Source organism: Biomphalaria glabrata, chromosome 13, assembly GCF_947242115.1.
Source record: "Biomphalaria glabrata chromosome 13, xgBioGlab47.1, whole genome shotgun sequence".
Taxonomy (NCBI): Eukaryota; Metazoa; Mollusca; class Gastropoda; family Planorbidae; genus Biomphalaria; species Biomphalaria glabrata.
In genome coordinates this window covers 25,519,481-25,547,112 of record NC_074723.1, presented here as the reverse complement: position 1 = coordinate 25,547,112, position 27,632 = coordinate 25,519,481, and the positions used below count along the sequence as shown (strand labels likewise).

At 33.7% G+C, this 27,632-nt stretch overlaps 1 protein-coding gene across 8 annotated transcripts in view; it reads right to left on the bottom strand.

Annotated features, from left to right (window-relative positions):
- Positions 1–27,632, bottom strand: part of LOC106074013 (high affinity cGMP-specific 3',5'-cyclic phosphodiesterase 9A-like) — a 132,361-nt gene that overhangs the window by 29,981 nt on the left and 74,748 nt on the right. Inside the window, exon 1 of one of the 8 annotated variants that reach the window (XM_056009102.1) lies at positions 8,051–8,250. The exons of the other annotated variants lie outside the window; for them this stretch is intronic. The gene's annotated coding sequence lies outside the window, so the exon portion shown is untranslated. Of the gene's footprint in view, positions 1–8,050; positions 8,251–27,632 lie in introns of those variants that run through there. 8 annotated transcript variants of the gene reach the window in all.

Genomic DNA, 27,632 nt, shown 5'->3' with positions numbered 1-27,632 from the left:
AATCATGACTTTCTAAATGTATCATCCCTACTGCCCCTCTGACTTTTATGCTCTTATAGCCAATCATTGATTTATCAGAATAAGAGCCTTGCAAGAGGTAAAAATCAATCATCTAAATTTTTAAAAAAAGTTTCTAGAGAATAATAAAGTGAAAGTTAGCCATGATAACTAACTTAACACAATAGCCAGATATTTCACTGAGTGACTGTTTGACATCACTACACATACATTAGTATTATTTGTTAAATACACTGAATGAAATAATCTATGATTACTTTTATTTAAAAACATTTTGAATAGATGTTAACAATGCAATATATTTGCCTAATGAACTGATGAAATACATGTCCAATGAAATTAAATAATCTATAACTATAAACTCTTTGTCTAGCTATGATTCAGCCAATGTCAGACGGATGTAGGCCTACTTCATAGGACCTAACTTTCAGGTCATTGAGTGAAGTCAGACAGGTAATACAAATGTCTGGACAGGTAATACAAATGTCATCATTCTATTAGAAGAGGAAGCTGTCTTAGACTGTCTAGGACTCTTACACTGAATCAAGGCTTAGTTACCATAAATATTACATTAATTCTTCATAGTTAGTTTCTCTACAAAATTAATCATCCATAAAAAAAGAGGGGTGATATTCTCTTACTTGAAATAAATATCATGTATGAGTCTGTGTTTTTTAATAATTTTTTTTCTAAATCTATATCCAATTAGTCTGAAGGACAACAATTACAAATAAAAACATTAAGGTCACAAAAAAAAAAAGTCAATGGATCTAGACAAACACAAGTGAAAGAAAAAAATTGTAACTGAAATGAGAAATATAAAGAACTCTTGTTAGAAAAGCCTATGATAACTCTAGCAAGAAATGTAAGAACTCGTGTAAGATAAACGCTTGAGAACTCAAGTCTAAAATGTAAGACATCATAACCAATGACTTAAATTCTGCCAAGTCACTGGTTTTCCTGGCTGGCTCAGGCAACCCATTCCATGCTCTAATAGCACTAGATAAGAAGGAGCATTGGAAAAATTTGACCTAGCATATGGGACGAGGAATGTGTCTTTATCTTTGTGTCTTTCAGAGTATTTTATTAGACTTTTGTTTATGGGTCAGTGTTTTATGTATAATTGCTACTTTAGTTTTGAGTCTTTTATCCTGAAGGCTTTTTAAATTTAGTGATTTTACTAAAAGGTGTTACTCTTGTCAAATGTGAATATTCGTTGGTTATGAATCTCACTGCATGCTCTATTTTGTGTCTGTTTCAGTTTTCTTGAGTTGAGGGGTCCCAAACAGAGGATGCATATTCTGTTATTGGCCTAACAAAGGTTAAATAACATTTAGTTTTATGTTCTTATTTGATTTATAGAATTTCTCTTAATAAACCCTAATGCTTTGTTTGATTTTTTGAGTTTCATTAATATGTGGATTCCATGACTATTTTTTTATTTATTATAATGCCTAGTTATTTTGCATTTTTAGTCTGTGTTAGTTGTTTACCATGAATAAGATAATTGGAATTTGTTTTAGTTTTTTTGTTACTCTTAATAACTGACATTTTTCTGGGTGGAAAGACATGGTCAAATTTGATTCCCATTTCTGTAATTCATCTCATTTTCTTAGTAAAATTTCTGTATCTTGTGTTGTTTTTGTTGTTCTATATATAATGCAATCTTTTGCAAATAATGCAGTTTGGTAAATCATTTATGTAAATTAAAAATAGTAGTAGATCTACGACTGTTCCTTGAGGTACACCTGAGTTTACTGTTATTGGTGTTGATTTAGAGCCATTTTACTTTTATTATTACAGTTTGTTCTCTCCCTATCAGAATAACCAAACAAAGTTGTTTAACTCATGACAAAATTAAAACATAGATATGAGTAAAAGATAAGAAAGAAGTTTGCTAACTCATATTTATAGTTTAGCACACGCATTCACGCAGAGCTCTTTACAGCTTGTAAGCGTTCATTTAGTGTGTAAAGAGAGTCTCTGACGTCATTGGTAGCTCACCTTTCCTTCGCTGAGTCAATAGATATAAGATTCGTTTTATCTATCTCTTTTAGATAGGAAATATACACTTGCGACTAGCTCGTTGAGAGATTGTAGGCCTACCCACTCGTTTAGATCCAATATCTCTTGTATTTACGAGTCATTTCTCATCAAACAAAATTTTGATCCCGTGAATAAAAAGATATATGGCCTACATAGATCTAGATTATATGAAATCTCGAATTGTCGTGTGTTTTTTTTTACTATAAATGTAGGCTATTATAAATACAAAATAAAAAATATTTTTTTAAGGAAACAATTGTTCAAAATGATAACATGATAGAACAAGCCTTAAATGTGACACACGCACGTGCGTGACGTAAGCAAGCACGCAGGAGAATCTATTTTATTTGTTGTGTTGAATATCTTTCAGACGTTCCAGTGCAACTGATAGGCCTTGTGTCTAGAGACGGCAGGGTTTCATTCTGTCACGACAGTCGAGCACCCAAGTGATAAGGAGGTCATTGAAACACAGGGTTCATTCCAGAAAATTAAAACAAGAAATTACTAGTGTCTATAAGGATTCAATTGAGGGCTAGGCCAAAAATTAAACAAAATTAAAAAAAACTATATGAAGGATAAATGTATGGATTAAAGTATTTAAAGAAAAGGCACAGTCACACAGATATTACTAGGAAAACAGAAGCGAATCAGAATGTAATTCTAATGTCATTTCAGTTGAAATAAATATAAGCAGTTCTATTAAATGACAAAGTGTACGTTCTCGAGCGCTTCAGTTACTTATGGTCAACCTAAAGATGACACTTTTTGTTTCAAAACACTAAGTAGGCTACTAGCATTTTATGCACACATTGTTTTAAAAAATATTAAATGTGCTTGTTTACCGTAGATTTTACAAGTAAATAAAAAAGCATTAGAAAACAAGATTACAAAGAGAGTTTGTGTTACACAAACTCAGAGGCGGCCCCCGTCGAAGTCGGATCCCTGTCGGATCTGCATATTCGCAAATAATATTCAAGAGGTGATTTAATTTTGATGTAAAATGCTTTACACGTTTCGGATGTTCCTTCAGAGTTGAAGATAATTACTTCCTAGTCCAAACATCCCGCAGGACGACGGGGGATGGGAGCGGGCAGGGATTGAACCCTGGGCCATCCATAAATCTGAACGACAGTCCAGCGCGCAAACCGCACGACCAGGCAGCCATCCGATGGTCAAAAGTAATAATGTTTCAAAGATTCATTTGCCGTAAATTTAAATTTAAATTTAATAAAAAAATAGTAGATTAGTTTTAGTATATTAAAACATTACAATATTGATCAAAACGTTTGGAAATGAAAATCTACACTTTTTTTTTACACTTTAAGTTTAGAAATTGAAATTCTACATCTTAATCTAGTCTATTTTAGTCTAAATTAGATCTAGAAATTCTAGATCTAGACTCTAAAATAATTTTAATTAGAATATAAATCCAGATCTAGATATACTGTAATAAAATCTAGATCTAGTTTAAAAAATCTAGATTAGATCTAAATCAAGATATCATTCCTTTTTTAAACCCGAGTCACATAACGAGGCTTAATAAACATTACTATACCGAGTTCTTTTTTCATTTCATTTGAAGAATTAATTCCATATAACGTCAGAGGGAAAAAAAAACACTACGTCACACGGCCTAGCTAGACTAAAAATCGCCTTCATCTATAAGAGCCTTTTATCGAGTGTTCATAGACTTTGGTGCACCGAGTGCGTTCTTTAAGCATTTCATTTAAAGAATTCATTCCATATGACGTCAAAGGAAAAAAAACACTACGTCACACGGCCTAGCTAGAATAAAAATCGCCTTCATCATTACGAGCCTTTTATCGAGTGTTCATAGACATTGGTGCACCGAGTGCGTTCTTTTAGCATTTCATTTAAAGAATTCATTCCATATGACGTCAAAGGAAAAAAAAAACACTACGTCACAAGGCCTAGCTAGACTAAAAATCACCTTTATCAACACGAGCCATTTCTCGAGTGTTCATAGACATTGGTGCACCGAGTGCGTTCTTTTAGCATTTCATTTAAAGAATTCATTCCATGTGACGTCAAAGGAAAAAAAAACACTACGTCACACGGCTTAGTTAGACTAAAATATGTTTTCATTAATACAAGCAATTTTTTCGAGGGTTAATAGACATTGGTGCACCGAGTGCGTTCTTTTAACATTACATTTAAAGAGTCCATTCATATGACGTCAAAGAAAAAAAATTCCATTACCTCACAATAGGCTAGTACCGGTACCATAAAAAAAAATGTCTTTATTTACACGAGATATTTAACGAGGGTTCATAGACATTGGTGCACTGAGTTCTAATAGATATTATTTAAAAAGGATCAAAGCCACATTGTTTTTGCGTTTTGTCTGTCAGTCGGTCTGTCCGTTATCTTGATATAAAAAAAACAACTAAAAGTTATTAAAAATTTATTAACCTTTATTTTACGTTTCAAAACATCGCAATAATTTTTAGGTATGAACACAATTGAAAAGTTTATATAATAGATTGTTCCGGATGTTTGTATAAATAGTAAAAGAAAAAGAGAATTTCAGATAAATGTAATACCGTTAATTAAATTTTTTGGATGGTCTCGTATAAAAATTAGATGTACTACAGCCACGTGGAGAAATTTTCATACCTTACTTTGGTGTTTGGATTCTGTTTTCCTTAAAAATCGGAACATAATATTAACGATAATTAGATTTTTTAATGTTTTAGGTAGAAAGTTAAATGTACTGTAAGAGAGTAGTGAGTTAAAATATTTTTCATAAAAATCCGTAAAAACATTATTTCGTAAATGAGAAGATTATTTGTTTATTAATTAGAAGAGGGAGTTCAAACAATTATTTGGCGTTAGTAGATTTTTAAATAAATTCGGAAATTTCTGGCGACGATTTGTAAGAAACAAAATCCGGAACTTTCTTTATCGATTACAAAACTTCTATGTTATGTTTTACAAGAAAATTTAATGTCTAAAAAGTAATTTTCAGTAATCAATTCTAGTAAATTACTTTTTTTAAAAGCCTTATGCGATTTCAAACAATCATTAGGCATAATTCATGTTTTATAAAACAATATCCGGAACATTTTTACACTTAATGAAATATAAGTCAGTATAGAGATTATGATTTAGCATTAGTATGCTATTTACATAAAAAACGGAACAACATATTATTGATAATGTGTTTTTGCAACGTTTAAGCATGGAAATTGAATGTAATATAAGTTAGAAGAGCAAACAAACATTTGTTGGCGTTGATTAGTTTTGCACAAAAAAATCCGGAACAATCAATTTTAGATACTTAAAACTATTGAGATGTTATGGGAGGAACATTAAAGGGTAAATCAGATTTTCAATAGCTTTTAGAGTTCTAGTTTTTTAAATCTAATCGTGACGGACAGACCGACCAACAGACAAAACGCACAAAAATAATCTTCTTTTATTCGAATGGGGGCACTAAACAAAAAATAAATAAAATCTGATTTTTAAAAAAAGTTTAAGGAATTGGTTTAGCACCTGATCATGTTGCGACGTTACGCTACTGCACGAAAATCGCTGCATAAAAAGTCCATTTAAAAAAATGTGCGTGATATTTACATACAAAGTGCATTATTAGCCTTTATAAACAAACAGAAATGTTTTCTTTTAATTTTAGCAGCTAGTTGACCAGAAAAAACGACTTTAACTATTATTTGTATTTGTTGTAAACATTTCCTGTACATTTTAAAAATATATTTGACTTAGTGATACTGAAAATACACAAAAATTGTCCATCTTTGTTAGCATATTGTAACATTGCCTCCCTTACATTTACGTAATTGTTTTAGAATTGGTGTATTTTTATGAAAAAATCGCTTGCATAATTAATTTTATAAATTAAACGGTTTGCTTTTAGAAAACCAAAAGTAGCCGTTGCACCTAAACTTTTCAAGCCGGATTTAATGATGAAATAATATTTTTCATATCTCTTCTAGTTTTCGAGATCTGAGTGTGACAGACGGACAGACGGACATTTTGCACAAACCTAATAGCGGCTTTTTCCCCTTACGGGGGCCGCTAAAAAAAGAATACTTAAAAAAAAAAAAAGCTTATCTAAGGGAAGGAATTGCCAAATCCATATATACATCTACATCTCTCATTAAGTAGGATTTATTACCCTTATCCCGATATCAAACAAAATTATTAATCACCAATAATTAATTAATAAATTGGTTAATTGTTTCATTGATTAGTGATATTTCAGGTTCATTGAATAATTGTACAAAGTTTTAACTTGATCCTAGAATGGGAAATGGAGACAATTTTTTTTTACCAGACGGACAGACAAATAGACAGACAGAGTAAGTTGATATAAGCTTTAAAAAAAAATCCTAACAGAATTCAGGCAGGCGACAAGTTAGTCCTTACATCCTATTTCCACGGGTGTAACCGCAAGTAATCCTGTTTAAAATGTACCGGGTACCTTTTGTAAGGAGGTTGAAAATATGCTTAGCAATGGTTCATTGTTTCTGATAGACACGTTTCATTTACATCTTTCGGATTTGAACATGATTACACACTAATCTAAACGGAAGGCGGGGGATTACGGCGGCCAGAGTTCGAAACCGGGTCCACGAAGACAAAAATCCAGAGCGTATGCGAAACCGTTTTCCTGTGACTTATTTTGTACCCAAAAAGTACCCGTAGTGTTTTATATGAGCTTCTAACAAAGGTCATTGCTAACATAGGTCACTGCTAACATAGGTCACTGCTAACATAGGTCATTGCTAACATAGGTCACTGCTAACATAGGTCATTACTAACATAGGTCACTGCTAACATAGGTCATTACTAACATGGGTCATTACTAACATAGGTCACTGCTAACATAGGACACTGCTAACATAGATCACTGCTAACATAGGTCATTGCTAACATAGGTCATTACTAACATAGGTCACTGCTAACATAGGTCACTGCTAACGTAGATTATTGCTAACATACGTCACTGCTGGCATACAATTAAAATTTCATGTGACCCTCACGTGCTCAGATCCATGTGTAAAAACAGACTAGCTTTTGATTTGTTTTGATTTTTTTTTGAATACTAATAAGCCTACTATGTAGCTCTCAACGTTCTAACAAAGTAGATGTAAGGCTCTGATCATTGTGAACCTGTTTTCTGCAAGGCTACACCTGTTTTGGCCGTTTGAAGACATTCCAAATGCTAGTGTCGCCGATCAATATGGCGACCTTGATGACACTTACAGTCCCCAAGTCTCCCCACTCCTCGGCACCCTTTAACTCTCAGTGATGACGTAATAGACAGGAAGTAAGCAGAAGGTGGTGAGTTGGTTTCCCAGGAAGTGGTTTGAGATCAATGATCACGTACATTGGCTTGAAGACCCCGTACAGGATAGGTACAGACTACATGACGGCAAACCACTTAGGGAAATCTTAGCAATGAAGTGAGACAAAAAAAGGTATGGCCGTACAAGTATTATATTAATGAAAATTGTTAGAGTAATCTTATTAATACATACACAGTGGTTAAGTAGTTGTATTTATAAACAGTGGCACGCATTCACAGTATAAATGTCATTGCACTCAAAGTACAAAGCTGCTATGCCTATTTGCATATATAGTGCTGAGTCCTTTCACGTATCTATAGTCACTAAGTATTTAATGAACTGTTGAATGTGAAGAAGCCCAATGCCCTTTTAAAAAAAAAAAACATATTCATTTGATAAACACAAGAAGGTTAGAAGAAAGACCAAATACCAAAACAAGTGACCAAAAAGTGTTGTCTAAAACTGACCACGTTTACTAGGCAGAGACTTGTTGAAATAATAAGAGAAATAGATGATAGTTTGAATGATAATATAAGACTGCTAATCTAATATGAAAATGTCAGTTTGACTTGGGTCTTAAGTAGGCCTATATCTCGCGTTAAACGAAGAGGTTTCACATGGTTACAAAAGATAGCCATAAAACTACTTGGACTTACTATAATTTGACTGTCAGATGCAACGAACAAAATCCATAAAACTATTAAGTACACACAAAAAGAGTTAAATAAAGCAGGCACTATAAACTATAAACTATGGCTATGTACTAGATCGAGATCTAGTAACGCAGTCAAGTAAAACAGTTCAGTCACTTGGCGAAGAGGGTGCAAACACAGGTGAAGAAAAACAACCTAGTAGAGTGGAGTATGCCCCCACCTCTTGGAATGGAGCTGTGTGTGTGTGTGTGTGGGAGGGGGGGAATTTACTAGAACTAGATGTCTTGTGTTTAGGTCCAGTGTGTAGGATGCCTCTCTATGTTTAGGGCTTACACTGATGTGTGGCTTGATACAACTTAATTACAATTGTCTACGCTAACGTTCAAAGTAGCTACAGATATTTGCGTGACATCAAGACTACTGAGATTCTCATTCAATATACGAAGTAGAATTACTCTGGGCTAAGTCTGTACGAGCTGTTCTAAATTGCTTGTTTGCAAAAGGTCAAACATCTTTCTTAGTGTTTCATTAATGACCTTTAAAAATGATATGTCGATTGCCTTTCCTCAACCAGTTTGTTTTAATGGTAAGAGCTCTTTGTTTAATCTGAGCTACATACTTTTCGGCTTTAATTCAAAAAAGATTTTTAGCGGCCCCCGAAAGGGGGAATGTCGCTATTTCCGATTGCCGTGCTAGATACAATGCGTCGTGTTTGCAACCATGTGTCAATGTGGATAAAAAAGACTATGTATATTCGATATTCAGGCATAACATCTATTAGTATTTCCAAATCTGATTCTAGTTCAGTGAACAGTCGGAGTGATATTGTAATTAGTTGTCAATAAAATAATTGATGAGATTTAGTTCGTGGTTCGTTGATGACCACTTTTGTCATCCAGGGAGCTGAAGGCTTTGCACTGTGCTTCTGTTGAGACCTACTGGCCAGGTCAGCCCAGCTGGAGCTTGTGTCGGTTGCCTTGATTTTTTTAGTCTGGCCCTTTTCTTCTGCCAGCGCTCTTCTCTTGTCCTCTGCAATTTAAGCGCCAGATTTCACAGCGCGACCTCATGATGCTTATGGTCATGTGGTTTCGTCTACCAGGTGGCAGGGTCAATGTTGAAGCCTTCAGTGGCGCTTTGGATTGATGAGATAGACAATATTTCAATGTTTTCCCTAGATGTACAATCTATTGTTTGCAGTAAGGATAGTTTTTAGAAAGCTTATATAAACTCACTCTGTCTGGTAAAAAGTTTGTACACGTGATTTCTCACACACCTAATCTCGGATCAAGCTGAAATTTCGCATAATTATTTCTTTCACCTGACAACACAAAAATCAATACAAATTAACCAATTAGCTATTTAACTATTTAAAATAAAAAATTGTGTTTGGTATCTCAAACAAGGGAAAGAAATTTTAATTGACTGAAGTGGTGCTATAAGCTGAATTAGTCCCCTTTATAGGTCATCGTCTGAGTCTTAGTGAACACGATCCTGAAAAATAAGTCGAGACTATAGAAACAATAGATATATTCCATATTTATATGTTCTCGGCCACTAGCGAGTGGTCACCGTGTTGGCTTGAGAACCATAAGAAGGCTTGAGTCTCAACCAGGAAGAAAACAGAACAACTCCTATAGTAATAGAAAAGGACAACAAACCCCTGAAAGGCCAAGAAGCAGCAAATGAATTCATTAAGTTTTTCCAAAGCGTAGGACAAATACAAATTAATGAAAGTAGAAATAAAGATGTAAACTCAGAAATCCAAGATAAAATTAAAGAAAACAATCCAGCTTACTCCTTGGGAATGACCACTAATCTTAAAATGGAGGAACTAGATGAATCCCTAAAATTCCTCAAACCAAAACAAGCCCCGAGCCCAGACAAAATATCTAATGATATGCTTCTTCACTTGGGTCCTCAAGCCAAAAGAAAACTGCTACAAATATTCAATGCTAGCTGGAAATCTGGCAGAATTCCAAACATTATGATCTAAATCAAAACCTACCAAGAAAAGTTAAAAGCAGCATGTATGCAGATGACCTTGCCTTAATTAGCACAGAAGAATATGTAGGAACATCGAAATTTCGATTACAAGATGCTCTTGATAAGCTCAATAATTGGTCCAAAGACTAGGGCATGTCCATCAACACAAAAAAGACAACATATACCATATTCTCACTGTCAACAAAACAACAAACAATAAAATTAACATTAGATAAGGACGCTTTAGAAAAAAAATGTCAGCCCTACATATCTTGGAGTCACCTATGACCCGAGACTAACCTGGAAAAAACAAATAGATAAAACACAGAGTAAAGGCATCCAGAGACTATTCCACTTGAAACAAGGTTACAAAAGACAGTTTGTGTGGAAACACAAAGTCAAAATCGGCCCCCGAAGTAAAATGTTTTACATAATTCGGATAATCCTTCAGAGTTGAAGATAGTTTACTTCCTAGTCCAAACCTCCCGCAGGACGACGGGGGATGGGAGCAGGCAGGGTTTGAACCTTCGATCGTCGATAAATCCAAACGACAGTCCAGCGCGCAAACCGCACGACCAGTGGTCCACCCAGGTAGGCTTCAATATTTTCAGAAAGAACATCCGAATGAAATTATATCAAAGACAAATGAGAGATAAGAATGGAGAAAGAAGGTTAACAGAGCTTGTGTAGTGCCCCAACCGTCCCGCAGATCAAAGGATACGTGAAAGTGAATGTAAAGTTAGATGTGAACCTGGCCTAACTAGTTTGTGGTCTATAGGGCAGATGATGTAAAGTTCATCTGTCGTTGTGGCCGACGGTTAACGAGGGTGTCAGGTAGCCAGCACAACGACCAACCGCCTTTGCTTTTCCCCAACTAATGTCAGGTACCCATTAGAGCTGGGTAGACTCAGAAGTTGAAAATCCCAGTCTTCACTAGGATTCGAACCCGGAACCCTCGGTTCGAACTAAATAAGTTAATTTCTTTGAAAAAGCTCAATCTCATTTTCGAATTCTCAAAAAAAAAAAAAAAAAAAAAAAAAAAAATTTCCGCTATATAGAAAAATGTTCACGAAAATGATGTTTATAAGATTACTATTCGTCTTAAATTAGGTGTAACATATAATGCATACTAATTAGCTTTTTCTTATAAAAAACTTCTTGCATAATTGATTATTAAAAATTAGAATTTTCACTTTCAGGAAAAAAAAAAGTAGCCGTTGCATCAGAACTTTGAATGGTCTAAAATATTGTGAAGTCGGATTTTCAATATCTCTTCTAGTTTAGGAGATCTAAACGGGACGGACGGACAGACGGACAGACATTTCGCACAAAACTAATAGCGTCTTTTCCCCTTTCGGGGGCCGCTAAAAATTAGCTGGCACAGATTGGGGAGCTAATCATAACATCCTGAAAAAGACCTATACCAGTTATGTAAGACCTGTACTAGAATATGGTGCCACAGCATGGGGCTCAGCAGCCTAAACCAACCTAAGAAAAAATAGACAAGGTTTAAAATATTGGTCTAAGGATAATGACAGGAGCAATCAAAACAACACTCATAAGAGCTATAGAGGAAACCGCTGCCCTGATCTCTCTGGATGAAAGAAGAGAAATAAAAATCCTTTCCCAATTCACTAAATTGGAAACCTTGGAGAGGCACCCACTCAGAACAAAAATCCACAAAACTGGCACAAAAAAAAAAAAAAAACGTCTCAAAAGGACCAATTTCATACAGGAATCTCTAAACCTAAAAAAGAAACACCAACTTGAAAAAATTACTCTGGAATCCTCGATACACTATAATGAATCTCCACCCTGGGACGAAAGCCCTCTTCCTACTATAAGGGACCATATTGAAAACATAAAAAGAAAATCTGATTACAGACCAACAGAGCTCAAGGAAATAGTGAACTGTTTTCTACATACCAATTACCCTAGCAATCAGTGGATGAGTTTACACGGATGGCTCATCCCATAAAGCCACCACAAATGGAGGAGCTGGAATACTTATCGAATGGCCAGATGGAGGAAAACTAGAAAAATCCATTGCAACTGGAGAGCTCTCGACAGTCACAGAGCAGAAAGTGAAGCACTAGCACTAGCTGCTACCATGCTAGCGAATCATCCAAGTTCCCCTCACAGTCAGATTGTCTTTCTAACAGACGCGATAACAACCCTCCTAAGCCTGCAAAACTCTGATTTCTCTTATATTAAAAACCTCAGAACAGCACTTACAAAGCTCAACAACAACAGCAAAAAAACTGTTATTCAATGGATACCAGCTCATATATAACTAGCAGGAAATTAGAAGGCTAACACACTCGCCAAGAGAACCTACTCACAAATAAACTCTGCACTCTATCCAGAAGAAATGAAGAAATTAATTGTAGATAAAATAAATGAGAAATGGACGAGCTCCCATCCAAATCCCAAGAAAGATGACGCTTACTATAAGCTATCCCGACAAGACCAACGTCTAATCTTTCGACTCAGGACCGGACACAACAGAATGCGACAACACATGTACCGGAAGCTCAAAATTGGAACCAGTGAAATCTGCCCATGTGGAGTATCACCAGAAAATGCCGACCACGTCCTCCAAAACTGCTCTCTTTACCAAGAGGCCCGTATAAGACATTGGCCCCAATTCACACCAATAGAAAGAAAACTATATGGAGAGCTCCCTGATTTGGAAACTACAGCGCAGTTCATCTCATGTATTGGTCTAGTCATATGAACACTCCAACATAACAATGAGAACGATGAAGAAGAAGAAGCTTGAGTCATGAGTTCTATTTCAGGTCTTTCCCCCTTTTTTATTTTTTAAAATGCTTTTTTATTGTTAATGTAGATAAATTACAAATTTATTTACATGACTGATCCAGACTAATTGACATAAGTACGCTTAATATAAGCTTTGTTTTTAAAAAAGTATTTTTTTTAAATTCTTATTTAACTTCTCCTTTTTGTGTGCTGTTCAAATGGTTTAGGTTAGCGCTTCTCAAACCATGAGGCGCGTACTCCTGGGGTGGAACGATGCGCTAGCCGGGGTGGGGGCCAAAGTCGGTCTTGTATGCAAGGACAACAAAAAAATATAAAACAAATATAACACCTCCTATATACAACTTATAGAGCGATTCTTTTGGCTGTCAATAACGAATGAATGTTAGATTTTTTTTAAAACGGAGCATTTTTACTTCGCCCCATTTCTCCACCCGGGAAAAAAATCCTGGATAACTTTTATTTTTCACTATATTTCTTTTTTCCCTTAGCTATCGCACTTTTGTTAGGCAAAAAAGCGTTGTTGTTTTTTTCAAATCGGAAATAGGCATTTTTTTATGAATAGTGCCTACATGCGGAAATACTATTTAAAAAAACTAGAGTTTTCTCAGTGTAGCCAGATAGCTAGATAGTCATTAAAATGCAAGGAAAATCGTTATAGCTGTTTTTAAAGATCCCTATTTAGGTTCCAGGTTTTGCCGATGAATATGCAAGCTAAATAGAGGAATTTTAAAAATATGTTGTATTTGTAGTTATAAATCCATATTTGAGTATTAATCAAGTAAAAAACGACATTGCTATCATTGTTTGAACAAATAAAATTAATAAGTAAAGTTGTTTCACCTCCTAAGTAGAAGCTTTTAATTTGAGACTGTTTTCTTGAGAAGCCTCTGCAACAAGATCGATTCAAGAAACTCTTTGGCATCGCCAATCCGATTCTAGCTTCTACGTTCTTAAAAATTCACGTTTACCCGGAGTGATGTCCCATTGTTTAGTTGACAGACAGACAGACTACACTACACACAAATAAAGTCATTGACTTTTCCCTTTCGGGGGAAGCTAATAACAAGCACCCCCCTCCCAAAACAAAACAAAAAAAAAACTGATAAAAAGAAGGCTTTTAGTTTGAATCCTACATATGTTACTCTGTGCATACTGCAGTTATTAAATGCATTGTACTAAAGGTAACCTTGCTTGTGTAGGCTATTCAGCATAAGCTAACAGACATGTATGCAAACTATACCATTCAAGTTAACATAAGCTAATTATGCTAATAGATATGTATGCAAACTATAACTTGCTCAACGCGTTATCCAACAAGGTCATTTCTAAGTAGGTGAGGGTCAGTTGTCATGTTTATGTGTGAAGTGGGCGGGAGCTAGACCACGAAGGTCTGGGTGGAAACAGTACACAAATAGATCTGGTTGCGAAATTTGTAGAAATTTTTTAGAAAGTGGTTAAGTTGTAACTTCTTGTAAATTAAGCTTGTATGGTTTGAACGAATTGGCCTCAAACTATAACTGAAAACAATTTACTTAGAACCCCAGAATAAACAAGACATTTGAGAAGAGATTTAAAAAGCTAAAAATACATAAACAATTTTTAAGTTGTAATGACATTAAAAAAACAACAACCTGACACAAAGATGGCTGTTCAATACATATGCAAAATATCAAATATATAGTTGTATTCAACATCATAGTCAAACAGAAATGATGAGTTGCATTATAGTAAATAGATATATGTATTAATCAGGATTTAATAATGCATTAAAATGAAAGGAAAGATGTATTCAGATTGAAAGTTACACATAAATTATTAACCGCATTATATTAAATAGATATATGTATTTAAATTATAGTTAAACGGGAATTATTAGCTGCATTTTAATAAATGGAAAGATATCTTCAAATTTAAAGTTACCAGTACTTATAAATGATTAACTGCAATATATTAAACAGATAGATGTATTCAAATTTATAGTTCTGCGTCTCAATAATCTACTTTAAATGAACTATCTTGCAGCTTAAATAGAATGTTTGTGGGTTTTATATTTGAAAGTATCTGTAATCCACTAACTACCTTTAACATGGACCTACAATGTGTTAGGTGTTCACTGGTTGTCAAGTGGTTTTCAAGACGTCCCTTACTAGGCTAATAATGGCATACTGTGAAATCAGTCATAGGTCTGACTGGTACACACACAATCAATCGAACTATCTTATTTTTTTATTGTGACAACTTTCTTAATGACATTTAAAAATATATATATATATATATATATATTATCTCCCCCAGTGCCTCCTCCTGGTCATAATAATCTGTAAAGGTCTGCCAGAAAGTGAAATAGCGCGGTGATAGACCCCCAGCAAGGTCAAGATAACGCATTGCATAGCACACTTCAGTCACAACAATGGTATCAAGTGGTTTCAGACAACACAACCATGCTGAAGTGGTGTACGTAGCACCACAAAGTGAAAGTCTACAAAGACAAGATTATTGCGATGAACACCAGTCAAATGAATGCAATGAATCAATCAAACAGTTTGAGGTCAATAGTTTGATGGCGTCAATAAGCAGGTCATTGGAAATGACTACAACGCTTTTGAAAGACTGTAACTGTACAATGAACTAAACAAACACTGTCCTAACTATATACTTCCAAAGTAATAGACATAGGAACACAACAAGAAGTGTCTAACGCATAGAAACATTATTACAAGATATTGACATTTCATTCCACCAGATTCAAATATTTTTAACCATTGGATAACATCCTACTGCAAACATATAAGATAGTATACAGTGTATGTACTATATGATCTTAGCTTTCATAACACCATCAACATATCCCATGTAGGATTAATCTTAGCTTTCATTACACCATCAACAGATCACGTTTAGGATTAATCTTAACTTTCATTACATCATCAACATATCCCATGTAGGATTAATCTTAGCTTTCAGTATACTTCTAACATATGCAATGTAAGTTAAATCTCAGCTTTCATTAAGTCACATTTATTTCTAATTGTAATTAAAACTGTCAGGCACTGATACATTGAAATGAATCTAAAGCTGCGCTGATGCCCTACCATCTTCTAAAATAAAGTAAAGCTTTTCCTCTTTCCGAAACCGCTAATAACTAAAAAAAAAAGGCTTTTAGTTTGAATGAAACATTAGTGCATACTGCACTTATTAAAGGTGTTAGATCAAACATTGGAACAACGGAAACGTCAGTCAATAAGACAGTATTTGAACCCAGACCCAGTGGTATTAAGGCGAGTCTCGAATATATTATACTATTTTTATATATTTCTTTTAATTCAGCAAAACTTTTCAAAGCTGCTTATCTATACTATAAAATAGAATGTAAGGCATGTATGTTATGTATGTATGTATGTATGTATGTATGTATGTATGTATGTATGTATGTATGTGCCGAATAGAACTCAAAACCGTTTGACCAATCTTGATAAAACTTGGCATAAATGCTCCTTGGGTACTAACTTAGACCGTAGTGTATGTATTGTAGCCATAAAACAAACTTAAGACCCCCCCCCCCAAAAAAAAAAAGGACCAACTCTATGAAAATATAGTATCTTATAAATCTAGGCCATGTTTACATGATGTGTCTAACTGTCAGTAACTGATGAGACAAGACGGAGAGGTCACTCATGCGCAGAGATGAAAATCTCTAGATCTAAATTAGCTCTCATTCAAGAAAACATAATTTTGTACATACAAATTAGTGTCTATTCATTTCATTATTTGATGAAAATTAACCTTCAAATTTGAGTTTAAAAAACATTTTTTAAAATAAAATCGTTCGCTCTAAACGCGAATAACTTTAGCCGTGTTAACACACTTATCCATAACTCGCGCGCACCATTACATGCGTCGCGTAGTGATAGAATATAAATTAACGTCAGAGATCATAATATTGCACTCTATAGAGGCATATTATTTAACTAATAAACTACTTACATAATACAGTTTACTTTCCATTGTGTTTTTTTAAAGCATTTAAGCCTACAACTACCGATTCAGTTTAAGTTAAGTCTTTATTTTCAATTTACTTTTTTCTTTCAGATTTACGTATGCGCATTTAGACCTGTTAACAACATAGCTACACATATGCATTAGCCGTATTGACAAAAAAATTTCATTCATCATTTCGCATAGCCTACTGTATCTAGGTCAACACACTACACCTAATGTATCTAGGTCGACACAAATTCAAAGTGTTTACTTTAATAGGCTAAAACTTTTTATTTATTGACTAGACTACTGTGACATTCAAATTGTTTAGATTCTAGATCTAGAGCTACATAAAATATAAAACTAACAATGTTATATAAACAATTACATTCACGCGTTCGATTTGATAATAAAATATATTTTATTGCTTTTTGTCACCTAGGCCACTACAGTATTCACCAAGGCAACGCGTATCGAGGTCATGAACTTTCGGCTCTAAAAAAAATTAAAAACAGATGTTGGCTTTTGGCTAATAAATAGAATAAACTCTATTTTGCGTTATTTTTAGATTTACATCATTGAGAGTTCAATATTAACTCTCTTAAATATACGTTTGACTATTCTTTTAATGAAGAATACACATTTTAAAAATAAATCTAAAACCTACTTTCATTTTATAAAACGTAAACAAGACAGCGAGATCAATACTAGATTTACATCTTTACTAATTCTACATCTACACTATTATACAGAAAACATTTCAACTTCTATTTGTAGGTACTATTTGTCTACATATAGCTTACATAATTGAAACAAAAACAAAAAAAAATTATTTATTTTATAAGTAGATCTAGGTTTAGAATATAGATCTGTACTCAATTATGCTCCGCTTGGGTAAACCATTTATCTCTGTCATCTATGTAGCCTTTTGATGATCTTATACTAGAAATATCTAGATTCTAGAAAGTCTAGATCTACCTGTTAACTTACACTTTATACATAATAATAAAAATAAATACATTCTTCAATAGCAGTTTACACCAAGACAAATGCCCTGACCCCACAGATAAACTGGTACAAAATAAAGTCTCTTCATTTCATACTTTAATCAAATATATGTAGGCCTACAAGCAAATGTTTTTATTTGAACAAATGGATTTAGGTCGATTAGCTAATTTAATATCTCCATTCATACTATTTTTACATTCACGCATTGGCTTTACTTATAACATTATTATTTCGTTTAATTGTTTACAAAACACTCCCAGTGACTACATCGACAGTGATACGTAAATAAAGACCGGCGGGACGCGGGTAACATATGGCTAGTATAAATATAAAAAGGCAAAATATTTATGTTACCGTGGCATTCAAAGGAGTTCCATATAAAATAAAACTATTTGAGTATTGGACAGAATTTGTAGCTCTAAACTAGATTTTTGGGGGTATTTTTTTAACGGTGGTAGTCTTTTCGGTCTCATTGTGTAAAACTTCCATACATGGAAAAAGAACCCTAACCTGAATACTCACAAAGTGCCTTGAAGAGAATATTTCAAAGAGAAAGCTCCCCACCAGACCCTATTACTGCCTACTGAATAATACTGGTTCTAATCCATAAAACAATTTATAATATTTACAGGATAAGACTTAATATTGCAGTAAGTCAAGATTGATCTTACTGATCAATATATACGATAAATCAATTTCTAGAGCATACATTTTTAGACATAAAGTATAACAGTACCTAGTTGACGCTAAGTCAGAAGCTTCAATGACCAAGCTAGATAGAAGACACAATTGTCTTTTAAATATGAGTATATAATTACAATGAGCACATTGACTAGGATACAGATGAATAGAACACAGAGCAACGTTGTGGATAGTATGGTTCATTTAGTGAGGAAATAAACATTCTGGTCTCATCCACGGCCACTGGCTAGTGGCAAGACTAAAGAGAAACTTGAGTGGACGCTTGCTCCGGATAATTAAGCTCTACACGCTGTGAAAGTTGCCACTGGGTTGAATGAAGCCAGGCGGTTAATGAGAAACTAGTCCGTACATTTTGCAGGCTTTGGAGAAGAGAGAGAGAGAAAGAGAGATAGAGAGACGGAGTAGATTGTGTACGTCTTTAGTTTATTTGCGTTAATGGTGAGACTATAGAGACTGACTCAATTAAAATGCATATTTTGTTTTATGTTGGCTAGAGTGATTCTTGTATTGCATGTGAATCAAACGGAACACTTCAAACTGCAACATATCATTTAATACATTTAATAGTTGAACAATGTGATGATACACAAATATTATCAAAGTTTAATTGGAAGCAATCTGATATAAACTTTTCCCATATAAATTATGAGTGAGTCTGGTGTGAATGTACATTTTGTTTTTTTTATAGTTACAATGTTTGGTTTGTTGTAATGCACAAATGGTAAGACAAATTTCCTTACGGACAATAAAGATTATTATTATTATTATTTAAGGGGAAATATTAAACCGAACATTATATATATATATATATACAGTGAGAAAGATAGATAGGTAGATATATAGATAGAGATAACAAGAGAGGGATGGGCCCGCTTTGCATAAGCATTCTAGTGTAAGTACATGCTAATTATCATTAGGCCTGGGGCTCAGAACACCCAACACTATTTGGGACTACTCAGATTTCTCTCTAATTATCTGTATCAGTTTAATAATAAAACGTCTATAAAATATTAGTAGTTGAAATTGATCTATATTAAATACTTTAACAATGATTAGGAAAGAGAATTCACTATGACCAGTATTATTGGTATGTAGTATTATGAATGACCATTGTACAAAAATACTTTGACCGGCACTCTATCTGAAAGATTTACTCCGCTTAAGTGGTGCGAGGTGGACAGCTTTAGGAAGCGATCCTCTAGGTCAGTATAACATTATGAGCCAGCAGTAAGGAAATTCAAATTGTCACTAATCTGTATAGAAAACTTATGTCAGTAATCGCAGGGGTCCAGAATTGATTGCAACATGAACACAGATCCCCAAAGTTCTAAGATCGTCATTTCATTTCATTTCCCCATTGTCACATGAATCTGTCTTTTTTACCATATGATAAACTTTCAACTCGGGCAAACCCTTTCTACCTTCTGCCCAAAATAGTTATAAGACCCGACTCTTATCTCAATATAATTAGTTCTTTCCTTTTCCTACTAGAGGTTGTTACCCACATTTAGCTAATCGCTACTTATAGCTAGTGATGGAAAACAAACCTAACCGGAACCGAACGAACGCGAACCTCACGACCGAACCAAACCCGGACTTTAAAACCGATCGGTACGAACCGAACCGAACTGTCTTTATCTTAACCGTACTGAATTAAGATTAGCAATATTGCAAATTTTGCAATTTGATCGTCCATAAATGCAGGACCGGCCTTAAATAATTGGAGGCCATGGGCGAAGTGCCCCCCCCTCAAATAAGATTTTCAAAAATAAATAAACAACTTTTAAAAAAATGACGTCATTGATTTCAAACCAACAAAAACGTTGGGCACACTATTTCTTCTCTAAACCAATTTATGCGAGGCCCTGACCAACTTTAGGCCCTAGGGAGCTGCCTATTTGCCTATGCCTAATGCCGGCCCTGATTAATGCCTTAAAGTGGCATAGCAGTAAAAGCAAAGACAACTGAAATTCTTAAAGAGTGTAAAGAGTGACAATGTGTTACTGGTAATGGAAGTAATATGAAGTTCTCTTATCACAATAATGTTACAATTAGCTGTGAAAGCCATATTCTGAACAACAATGTTACAATTAGCTGTGAACTTGACTGTTAAAAGGCTCTAAAATCCCCTGATGCTGATCTAGTTTACAGTGTGATCAAAATCTCAAAAGAAACTTAAACTTAGTGGAAAAAATCAGAAGGTTACTTCTCGTTGCAATGGTCAAACGTCATGTCAAAACAAAAGTGTGAAACTAAACTGTTTAGGAATATCTTGTGGTGTGACGTCGTTAAATGTTTGCATCCATTTCTCAAGGCTTCTGTGCCACTATCACATGACAATGTGTCGACATCCCCTGATGTATGGCCAATGCTATTTCGTCTTCAATCAATCCGTAAGATCAATGGTACAGACATTGACATTGTGTGTGATTTAAGGGCAGCTATTATGTCCAGCTTATTCTTCCTTTGTATTGACTTGCAACACTTATTGAGCTTTGTTAAAATAGTTGCTTGGGTTTTTTTTAGATGCGTATGCCTAATTTGGTATGCATAATTATTTTAACACACCAGGTGCTATCAAAGCACTCAGATACAGTGTTCATAAAAAGACAGTTTTGGAGAATTCAGTCATCTGGTACAACAGATTCTTTCCTGAAAGAATTAAATTGCCTTGAATGACGCTGAAAGTAACAACATGAGACAAGAACTTTGGAAAGAGATTTTAGAGCATTCTGACGATGGCATCGATTGCTAAAACGTTGCTGGCTATTCCTGCCACACGTTCTGCCAGTGAAAGACTATTTCAGTGTGTGGGGTGACAGTGAGCGATCTTAAAGCTAGGTTCAACCCAGACATTAGAAATGCTGACATTCTCTAATACAACATGCAGCTCTGATTGGTTCAACCCAGACACATTAGAAATGCTGACATCCTCTAATACAACATGCAGCTCTGATTGGTTCAACCCAGACACATTAGAAATGCTGACATCCTCCAATACAACATGCAGCTCTGATTGGTTCAACCCAGACACATTAGAAATGCTGACATCCTCTAATACAACATGCAGCTCTGATTGGTTCAACCCAGACACATTAGAAATGCTGACATCCTCCAATACAACATGCAGCTCTGATTGGTTCAACCCAGACACATTAGAAATGCTGACATCCTCTAATACAACATGCAGCTCTGATTGGTTCAACTGAAAGACGGCTAGTTAGAGAAAAAATAATTGTTACTCCCCCTCTCCCCACTTGAAATATATCGTAATAGAACTCGATACCCTTACCCGGGTAGACAGGAAAACTTTTAATTTTAAAAAATTGTACAAAATATTTATTTACTAATTATCATTTTCCAAAATGACATTTTTCCTGTTGGTATCTATTGGAATGCTGGGAAAAGTCTCGACTTCCTTTGGCGCTTCGATGATTTCCCAATACTGTACATAGACATCGGGAGGCCGCCAGAAAACACATGGTGTTAAAAACAAAACGCGGGGTATGTTTCTCCTTGAATCTTTTTTTTTAAACCCATGATATGCACCTGCACCATGAACAGCAGCTCACCCATCGAAACAAGTCCTTGTTATCACTGACAATAGTGTGTCTGTTTAGCAATATTGTGTTTGTTTAGCAATAGTATATCTGTTTAGCAATAGTGTGTCAGTTTAGCAATAGCGTTTCTGTTTCCGAGAACTTAAAAGTGCAAGAAATAATATACATCTATTTGATATTATATATAGATGTAGACTATGTATAGGATGCCGGATTTCCTATTTTGCGCATCCTATAATGCATTGAATAATTACATAACTGAGTTAACTGCCCATTATGTAATAACATAACTGCCCATTATGTGATTTCACAAGCTGTCTTTAACCGCCATTTATGTGATTTCATAAGCTGTCTTTAACCGCCATTTATGTGATTTCATAAGATGTCATAAGCGTTGTGTGATTACATAAGCTTGTGTTGTGCTGTGTGATAAAGTGGGAAAAAAAAGTATGTGCAAGTACCTATCGTATTAAATAAAGTATCAGATATCTATCGTGTTAAATAAAGTATCAGATATCTATCGTGTTAAATAAAGTACCAGATATCTATCGTGTTAAATAAAGTATCAGATATCTATCGTGTTAAATAAAGTACCAGATATCTATCGTGTTAAATAAAGTACCAGATATCTATCGTGTTAAATAAAGTATCAGATATCTATCGTGTTAAATAAAGTATCAGATATCTATCGTGTTAAATAAAGTACCAGATATCTATCGTGTTAAATAAAGTACCAGATATCTATCGTGTTAAATAAAGTATCAGTTATCTATCGTGTTAAATAAAGTACCAGATATCTATCGTGTTAAATAAAGTACCAGATATCTATCGTGTTAAATAAAGTATCAGATATCTATCGTGTTAAATAAAGTACCAGATATCTATCGTGTTAAATAAAGTATCAGATATCTATCGTGTTAAATAAAGTACCAGATATCTATCGTGTTAAATAAAGTACCAGATATCTATCGTGTTAAATAAAGTACCAGATATCTATCGTGTTAAATAAAGTATCAGATATCTATCGTGTTAAATAAAGTATCAGATATCTATCGTGTTAAATAAAGTATCAGATATCTATCGTGTTAAATAAAGTACCAGATATCTATCGTGTTAAATAAAGTATCAGATATCTATCGTGTTAAATAAAGTACCAAATATCTATCGTGTTAAATAAAGTACCAGATATCTATCGTGTTAAATAAAGTATCAGATATCTATCGTGTTAAATAAAGTATCAGATATCTATCGTGTTAAATAAAGTACCAGATATCTATCGTGTTAAATAAAGTACCAGATATCTATCGTGTTAAATAAAGTATCAGTTATCTATCGTGTTAAATAAAGTACCAGATATCTATAGTGTTAAATAAAGTACCAGATATCTATCGTGTTAAATAAAGTACCAGATATCTATCGTGTTAAATAAAGTATCAGATATCTATCGTGTTAAATAAAGTACCAGATATCTATCGTGTTAAATAAAGTATCAGATATCTATCGTGTTAAATAAAGTACCAGATATCTATCGTGTTAAATAAAGTACCAGATATCTATCGTGTTAAATAAAGTACCAGATATCTATCGTGTTAAATAAAGTACCAGATATCTATCGTGTTAAATAAAGTACCAGATATCTATCGTGTTAAATAAAGTACCAGATATCTATCGTGTTAAATAAAGTATCAGATATCTATCGTGTTAAATAAAGTACCAGATATCTATCGTGTTAAATAAAGTACCAGATATCTATCGTGTTAAATAAAGTATCAGATATCTATCGTGTTAAATAAAGTACCAGATATCTATCGTGTTAAATAAAGTATCAGATATCTATCGTGTTAAATAAAGTATCAGATATCTATCGTGTTAAATAAAGTACCAGATATCTATCGTGTTAAATAAAGTACCAGATATCTATCGTGTTAAATAAAGTACCAGATATCTATCGTGTTAAATAAAGTATCAGATATCTATCGTGTTAAATAAAGTACCAGATATCTATCGTGTTAAATAAAGTATCAGATATCTATCGTGTTAAATAAAGTACCAGATATCTATCGTGTTAAATAAAGTACCAGATATCTATCGTGTTAAATAAAGTATCAGATATCTATCGTGTTAAATAAAGTACCAGATATCTATCGTGTTAAATAAAGTATCAGATATCTATCGTGTTAAATAAAGTATCAGATATCTATCGTATTAAATAAAGTACCAGATATCTATCGTGTTAAATAAAGTACCAGATATCTATCGTGTTAAATAAAGTATCAGATATCTATCGTGTTAAATAAAGTACCAGATATCTATCGTGTTAAATAAAGTATCAGATATCTATCGTGTTAAATAAAGTACCAGATATCTATCGTATTAAATAAAGTACCAGATATCTATCGTGTTAAATAAAGTACCAGATATCTATCGTATTAAATAAAGTACCAGATATCTATCGTGTTAAATAAAGTATCAGATATCTATCGTGTTAAATAAAGTACCAGATATCTATCGTGTTAAATAAAGTACCAGATATCTATCGTGTTAAATAAAGTATCAGATATCTATCGTGTTAAATAAAGTACCAGATATCTATCGTGTTAAATAAAGTATCAGATATCTATCGTGTTAAATAAAGTATCAGATATCTATCGTATTAAATAAAGTACCAGATATCTATCGTGTTAAATAAAGTACCAGATATCTATCGTGTTAAATAAAGTATCAGATATCTATCGTGTTAAATAAAGTATCAGATATCTATCGTATTAAATAAAGTACCAGATATCTATCGTGTTAAATAAAGTACCAGATACCTATCGTGTTAAATAAAGTACCAAATATCTATCGTATTAAATAAAGTACCAGATATCTATCGTGTTAAATAAAGTATCAGATATCTATCGTGTTAAATAAAGTATCAGATATCTATCGTGTTAAATAAAGTATCAGATATCTATCGTGTTAAATAAAGTACCAGATATCTATCGTGTTAAATAAAGTATCAGATATCTATCGTGTTAAATAAAGTACCAGATATCTATCGTGTTAAATAAAGTACCAGATATCTATCGTGTTAAATAAAGTATCAGATATCTATCGTATTAAATAAAGTACCAGATATCTATCGTGTTAAATAAAGTACCAGATACCTATCGTGTTAAATAAAGTACCAAATATCTATCGTATTAAATAAAGTACCAGATATCTATCGTGTTAAATAAAGTATCAGATATCTATCGTGTTAAATAAAGTATCAGATATCTATCGTGTTAAATAAAGTATCAGATATCTATCGTGTTAAATAAAGTATCAGATATCTATCGTGTTAAATAAAGTATCAGATATCTATCGTGTTAAATAAAGTATCAGATATCTATCGTGTTAAATAAAGTATCAGATATCTATCGTGTTAAATAAAGTATCAGATATCTATCGTGTTAAATAAAGTACCAGATATCTATCGTGTTAAATAAAGTATCAGATATCTATCGTGTTAAATAAAGTATCAGATATCTATCGTGTTAAATAAAGTATCAGATATCTATCGTGTTAAATAAAGTACCAGATATCTATCGTGTTAAATAAAGTACCAGATATCTATCGTGTTAAATAAAGTACCAGATATCTATCGTGTTAAATAAAGTACCAAATATCTATCGTGTTAAATAAAGTACCAAATATCTATCGTGTTAAATAAAGTACCAAATATCTATCGTGTTAAATAAAGTACCAGATATCTATCGTGTTAAATAAAGTATCAGATATCTATCGTGTTAAATAAAGTACCAGATATCTATCGTGTTAAATAAAGTATCAGATATCTATCGTGTTAAATAAAGTACCAAATATCTATCGTGTTAAATAAAGTACCAAATATCTATCGTGTTAAATAAAGTACCAGATATCTATCGTGTTAAATAAAGTATCAGATATCTATCGTGTTAAATAAAGTATCAGATATCTATCGTGTTAAATAAAGTATCAGATATCTATCGTGTTAAATAAAGTACCAGATATCTATCGTGTTAAATAAAGTACCAAATATCTATCGTGTTAAATAAAGTATCAGATATCTATCGTGTTAAATAAAGTATCAGATATCTATCGTGTTAAATAAAGTACCAAATATCTATCGTGTTAAATAAATTACCAGTTATCTATCGTGTTAAATAAAGTACCAGATATCTATAGTGTTAAATAAAGTACCAGATATCTATCGTGTTAAATAAAGTACCAGATATCTATCGTGTTAAATAAAGTACCAGATATCTATCGTGTTAAATAAAGTACCAGATATCTATCGTGTTAAATAAAGTACCAGCGATTCCATGAAACAAAAGAAGGGCCACTAAAGTGGTTAAACAGAAAAAAAACGGAAATGGGAAAATTCCAAGATCACTCACATTGAAGAGAAGGTGATCTGAGAGGAAAGAGATGGTGGGCTCATCACAGAAAGCAGCAGCAGGTCATTGAGAAATGGGCTAAATATTTTGGGCAGTTCCTAAATTCAAGTGAAGTGGGTGAAACATCAGAAATATTTAAAACCAAGAGGAACCACAAAGCACCAGGAGAGAACCAAATTACAGCAGAACTAATTAAAAAAGAGGAAAAGATCTACATTTCCAAATACACGGACTGATAATAAGAGTCTGGAAAGAAGAAGTAATTTCAACAGAATGGGAAACAGAACTTATAATCCCAATACACACAAAATAGGATCCAAACTAAGTGTTGTAATTCCAGAGGAATATCCTAACTAAGCTGATTACAAAGAAACTTGAAAGTATGCAAAAGAAATCCCATGGCTACCAATGTGGTTTCAGATGCTTATTTTTGGATCTGGTAAATAGGACAACTGAAAGAACTTGCAGCCCAATACAGAGCCATTACTCGTCATAGTCGCCTTTGTGAACCATGTCAGCATAAATAACTAGGTTACAAAGACAATTTGTGTGGAAACATAAACTCAAAATCGGTGCCCAAGTGGTCCGCCCAGGCAGGTCAAAAGGCAGATTTCAATATTTTCATAAAGAATATCAGAAAGTTTATTTATGTTTCAATACCGACATAACCATAAGGAAGAAATCAGAAGAAAAAGAATGAATAAACACAACGCAATGACATTACTAAATGGAGCACATTCGTTTAGGATGAACAGACACTGAGAGTGACACGCCTCGTGACTGGCCACTCAGTTTTGTCTGTGGTCGACATTTATCATCATCTTCTGTCAAAATCTATGCAACTAGACATTTAGATAAAGAGAAACGCCTAAAACTTAAATGGCGCAGCCAGACAAGTCAGTCAAGTAGTTATTTCATGAACTATCTTATGACGTAGATTTTGTGACATGCATCGGTGTGCATTGGATGTGTTCACCACTCAATGAAAACAACAGAACCCCTGAAACAGTGTTTCCGGTGTGCATTGGATGTGTTCACCGCTCAATGAAAACAACAGAACCCCCTGGAACAGTGTTTCCGGTGTGCATTGGATGTGTTCACCACTCAATGAAAACAACAGAACCCCTGGAACAGTGTTTCCGGTGTGCATTGGATGTGTTCACCACT